Here is a 6322-nt window from a genome sequence, read left to right on the forward strand (position 1 = left end):
ACAACTAGAGAGAGAGAACAACTAGAGAGAAACAGAGAGAGAGAAACAAGAGAGAGAGAAACAAGAGAGAGAGAAAACAGAGAGAGAAACAACTAGAGAGAGAAACAACTAGAGAGAAACAGAGAGAGAGAAACAGAGAGAGAGAAACAACTAGAGAGAGAAACAGAGAGAGAGAAACAACTAGAGAGAGAAACAACTAGAGAGAAACAGAGAGAGAAACAACTAGAGAGAGAAACAGAGAGAGAAACAACAGAGAGAGAGAAACAGAGAGAGAAACTAGAGAGAGAAACAGAGAGAGAGAAACAACTAGAGAGAGAGAAACAGAGAGAGAGAAACAACAGAGAGAGAGAAACAAGAGAGAAACAGAGAAACAACTAGAGAGAGAAACAGAGAGAGAGAAACAGAGAGAGAGAAACAACTAGAGAGAGAAACAGAGAGAGAAACAGAGAGAGAAACAGAGAGAGAGAAACAACTAGAGAGAGAAACAGAGAGAGAAACAACTAGAGAGAAACAGAGAGAGAGAAACAACTAGAGAGAGAAACAGAGAGAGAGAAACAACTAGAGAGAGAAACAGAGAGAGAAACAGAGAGAGAAACAGAGAGAGAGAAACAACTAGAGAGAGAAACAACTAGAGAGAGAAACAACTAGAGAGAGAAACAGAGAGAGAAACAACTAGAGAGAGAAACAACTAGAGAGAGAGAAACAGAGAGAGAAACTAGAGAGAGAAACAGAGAGAGAGAAAACAGAGAGAGAGAAACAACTAGAGAGAGAAACAGAGAGAGAGACAACTAGAGAGAGAAACAACTAGAGAGAGAAACAACTAGAGAGAGAAACAGAGAGAGAGAAACAACTAGAGAGAGAAACAACTAGAGAGAGAAACAGAGAGAGAAACAACTAGAGAGAGAAACAGAGAGAGAAACAGAGAGAGAAACAACTAGAGAGAGAAACAACTAGAGAGAGAAACAACTAGAGAGAGAAACAGAGAGAGAGAAACAAGAGAGAGAGAGAAACAACTAGAGAGAAACAGAGAGAGAGAAACAACTAGAGAGAAACAGAGAGAGAGAAACAACTAGAGAGAGAAACAGAGAAACAGAGAGAGAGAAACAAGAGAGAGAGAGAGAGAAACAGAGAGAGAGAAACAACAGAGAGAGAAAAACAGAGAGAGAGAGAAACAACTAGAGAGAGAAACAGAGAGAGAAACAACTAGAGAGAGAAACAACTAGAGAGAGAAACAGAGAGAGAAACAGAGAGAGAGAAACAACTAGAGAGAGAAACAACTAGAGAGAGAAACAACAGAGAGAGAAACAACTAGAGAGAGAAACAGAGAGAGAAACAACTAGAGAGAGAAACAGAGAGAGAGAGAAACAGAGAGAGAAACAACTAGAGAGAGAAACAACTAGAGAGAGAAACAGAGAGAGAGAAACAACTAGAGAGAGAAACAGAGAGAGAGAAACAACTAGAGAGAAACAACTAGAGAGAAACAGAGAGAGAAACAACTAGAGAGAGAAACAGAGAGAGAAACAGAGAGAGAGAAACAACTAGAGAGAAACAACTAGAGAGAGAAACAACTAGAGAGAGAAACAACTAGAGAGAAAAACTAGAGAGAGAAACAAGAGAGAGAGAAACAACTAGAGAGAAACAACTAGAGAGAGAAACAACAGAGAGAGAAACAACTAGAGAGAAACAAGAGAGAGAGAAACAGAGAGAGAAACAGAGAGAGAGAAACAACTAGAGAGAGAAACAGAGAGAGAGAAACAACTAGAGAGAGAACAACTAGAGAGAGAAACAGAGAGAGAGAAACAGAGAGAGAGAAACAACTAGAGAGAGAAACAACTAGAGAGAAACAGAGAGAGAAACAACTAGAGAGAGAAAACTAGAGAGAGAAACAACTAGAGAGAACAACAGAGAGAGAAACAACTAGAGAGAGAAACAACTAGAGAGAAACAGAGAGAGAGAAACAAGAGAGAGAGAAAACAACTAGAGAGAGAAACAACTAGAGAGAGAAACAAGAGAGAGAGAAACAGAGAGAGAAACAACTAGAGAGAGAAACAACTAGAGAGAGAAACAGAGAGAGAGAAACAACTAGAGAGAGAAACAGAGAGAGAGAGAAACAACTAGAGAGAGAAACAACTAGAGAGAAACAGAGAGAAACAACTAGAGAGAGAAACAACTAGAGAGAGAAACAACTAGAGAGAGAAACAGAGAGAGAAACAACTAGAGAGAGAAACAACTAGAGAGAGAAAACAACTAGAGAGAGAAACAACTAGAGAGAAACAGAGAGAGAAACAACTAGAGAGAGAAACAACTAGAGAGAGAAACAGAGAGAGAAACAACTAGAGAGAGAGAAACAGAGAGAGAGAAACAACTAGAGAGAGAAACAACTAGAGAGAGAAACAGAGAGAGAAACAACTAGAGAGAGAAACAAGAGAGAGAAACAAGAGAGAGAGAAACAACTAGAGAGAGAAACAACTAGAGAGAGAAACAAGAGAGAGAAACAGAGAGAGAGAAACAACTAGAGAGAGAGAAACAGACTAGAAACAGAGAGAGAGAGAGAAACAGAGAGAGAGAAACAACTAGAGAGAGAAACAACTAGAGAGAGAAACAGAGAGAGAGAAACAGAGAGAGAGAAACAACTAGAGAGAGAAACAACTAGAGAGAAACAAGAGAGAACAACTAGAGAGAGAAACAAGAGAGAAACAGAGAGAGAGAAACAACTAGAGAGAGAAACAGAGAGAGAAACAGAGAGAGAAACAACTAGAGAGAGAAACAGAGAGAAGAAACAACTAGAGAGAAACAACTAGAGAGAAACAACTAGAGAGAGAAACAACTAGAGAGAGAAACAACTAGAGAGAGAGAGAAACAACTAGAGAGAGAAACAGTAACTAGAGAGAGAGAGAAACAACTAGAGAGAGAAACAGAGAGAGAGAAACAGAGAGAGAGAGAGAAACAACTAGAGAGAGAAACAAGAGAGAGAAACAACTAGAGAGAAACAACTAGAGAGAGAAACAACTAGAGAGAAACAGAGAGAGAAACAAGAGAGAGAAACAACTAGAGAGAGAAACAACTAGAGAGAAACAACTAGAGAGAGAAACAACTAGAGAGAGACAACAGAGAGAGAAACAGAGAGAGAGAAACAACTAGAGAGAGAAACAACTAGAGAGAAACAACTAGAGAGAAACAGAGAGAGAGAAACAACTAGAGAGAGAAACAGAGAGAGAAACAGAGAGAGAAACAACTAGAGAGAGAAACAACTAGAGAGAGAAACAACTAGAGAGAGAAACAACTAGAGAGAGAGAAACAACTAGAGAGAGAAACAACTAGAGAGAGAAACTAGAGAGAGAACAACTAGAGAGAGAAACAACTAGAGAGAGAGAAACAACTAGAGAGAGAAACAACTAGAGAGAGAGAAACAACTAGAGAGAAACAACTAGAGAGAGAGAAACAACTAGAGAGAGAAACAACTAGAGAGAGAAACAACAGAGAGAGAGAAACAACTAGAGAGAAACAGAGAGAGAGAAACAACTAGAGAGACAACAGAGAGAGAGAAACAGAGAGAGAGAAACAGAGAGAGAGAAACAACTAGAGAGAGAGAAACAGAGAGAGAGAAACAACTAGAGAGAGAAACAACTAGAGAGAGAAACAACTAGAGAGAGAAACAACTAGAGAGAAACAACAGAGAGAGAGAAACAACTAGAGAGAGAAACAACTAGAGAGAGAAACAACTAGAGAGAGAGAGAAACAGAGAGAGAAACAGAGAGAGAGAAACAACTAGAGAGAGAGAAACAACTAGAGAGAGAAACAGAGAGAGAGAAACAACTAGAGAGAGAAACAGAGAGAGAGAAACAACTAGAGAGAGAAACAACTAGAGAGAGAAACTAGAGAGAGAAACAACTAGAGAGAGAAACAGAGAGAGAAACAACTAGAGAGAGAAACAACTAGAGAGAAACAACTAGAGAGAAACAGAGAGAGAGAAGAAACTAGAGAGAGAACTAGAGAGAAGAAACAGAGAGAGAGAAACAACTAGAGAGAGAAACAGAGAGAGAAAAACTAGAGAGAGAAACAGAGAGAGAAACAACTAGAGAGAAACAACTAGAGAGAAACAACTAGAGAGAGAAACAGAGAGAGAAACAACTAGAGAGAGAAAAACAACTAGAGAGAGAAACAGAGAGAGAGAAACAAGAGAGAGAAACAACTAGAGAGAGAAACAACTAGAGAGAGAAACAGAGAGAAACAACTAGAGAGAGAAACAACTAGAGAGAAACAAGAGAGAAACAAGAGAGAGAAACAACTAGAGAGAGAAACAGAGAGAAGAAACAACTAGAGAGAGAGAGAAACAACTAGAGAGAGAGAAACAACTAGAGAGAGAAACAACTAGAGAGAGAAACAACAGAGAGAGAAACAACAGAGAGAAACAGAGAGAAAAACTAGAGAGAGAAACAACTAGAGAGAGAAACAACTAGAGAGAGAGAGAGAAACAACTAGAGAGAAACAACTAGAGAGAGAAACAACTAGAGAGAGAGAAACAAGAGAGAGAGAAACAGAGAGAAACAACTAGAGAGAGAAACAGAGAGAGAGAGAAACAACTAGAGAGAGAAACAACTAGAGAGAGAAACAAGAGAGAGAAACAACTAGAGAGAGAAACAACTAGAGAGAGAAACAACTAGAGAGAGAAACAAGAGAGAGAAACAACTAGAGAGAAACAAGAGAGAGAAACAACTAGAGAGAGAAACAAGAGAGAGAGAAACAAGAGAGAGAAAAACTAGAGAGAGAAACAACTAGAGAGAAACAAGAGAGAGAGAAACAGAGAGAGAGAAACAACTAGAGAGAGAAACAACTAGAGAGAGAAACAGAGAGAGAGAAACAACTAGAGAGAGAAACTAGAGAGAGAGAAACAACTAGAGAGAAACAACTAGAGAGAGAAACAGAGAACAACTAGAGAGAGAAACAACTAGAGAGAGAAACAACTAGAGAGAAACAACTAGAGAGAGAAACAACTAGAGAGAGAAACAGAGAGAGAGAAACAACAGAGAGAGAGAAACAACTAGAGAGAAACAACTAGAGAGAAACAACTAGAGAGAAACAACTAGAGAGAGAAACAACTAGAGAGAGAAACAACTAGAGAGAAAAACTAGAGAGAGAAACAACTAGAGAGAGAAACAAGAGAGAGAAACAACTAGAGAGAGAAACAACTAGAGAGAGAAACAACTAGAGAGAGAAACAGAGAGAGAAACAACTAGAGAGAAACAACTAGAGAGAGAAACAGAGAGAGAGAAACAACTAGAGAGAGAAACAACTAGAGAGAGAAACAGAGAGAGAAACAACTAGAGAGAGACAACTAGAGAGAGAAACAGAGAGAGAAACAGAGAGAGAAACAACTAGAGAGAGAAACAACTAGAGAGAGAAACAACTAGAGAGAGAAACAGAGAGAGAGAAACAACTAGAGAGAGAAACAACTAGAGAGAAACAACAGAGAGAAGAAACAGAGAGAAACAACTAGAGAGAGAAACAACTAGAGAGAGAAACAACTAGAGAGAGAAACAACTAGAGAGAGAAACAACTAGAGAGAGAAACAACTAAACAGAGAGAGAGAAACAACTAGAGAGAAACAACTAGAGAGAAACAAGAGAGAAACAACTAGAGAGAGAAACTAGAGAGAGAAACAACTAGAGAGAGAAACAACTAGAGAGAGAGAGAGAAACAACTAGAGAGAGAAACAACTAGAGAGAGAAACAACTAGAGAGAAACAGAGAGAGAGAAACAACAGAGAGAGAAACAACTAGAGAGAAACAACTAGAGAGAGAAACAACTAGAGAGAGAGAGAGAACAACTAGAGAGAGAAACAGAGAGAGAGAAACAACTAGAGAGAGAAACAACTAGAGAGAGAAACAGAGAGAGAAACAACTAGAGAGAGAAAAACTAGAGAGAGAAACAACAGAGAGAGAAACAACTAGAGAGAGAAACAACTAGAGAGAAACAACTAGAGAGAAACAACTAGAGAGAGAAACAACTAGAGAGAGAAACAACTAGAGAGAGAAACAACTAGAGAGAAACAGACTAGAGAGAAACAACTAGAGAGAGAAACAACTAGAGAGAGAAACAGAGAGAGAAACAACTAGAGAGAGAAACAACTAGAGAGAGAAACAACTAGAGAGAAACAAGAGAGAGAAACAACTAGAGAGAGAAACAACTAGAGAGAAAAACAAACAACAGAGAGAGAAAAAACTAGAGAGAGAAACAACTAGAGAGAGAAACAGAGAGAGAGAAACAACTAGAGAGAGAAACAACTAGAGAGAGAAACTAGAGAGAGAAACAACTAGAGAGA

This window comes from Oncorhynchus gorbuscha, unplaced genomic scaffold, assembly GCF_021184085.1.
Source record: "Oncorhynchus gorbuscha isolate QuinsamMale2020 ecotype Even-year unplaced genomic scaffold, OgorEven_v1.0 Un_scaffold_1244, whole genome shotgun sequence".
NCBI classification, from domain to species: domain Eukaryota; kingdom Metazoa; phylum Chordata; class Actinopteri; order Salmoniformes; family Salmonidae; genus Oncorhynchus; species Oncorhynchus gorbuscha.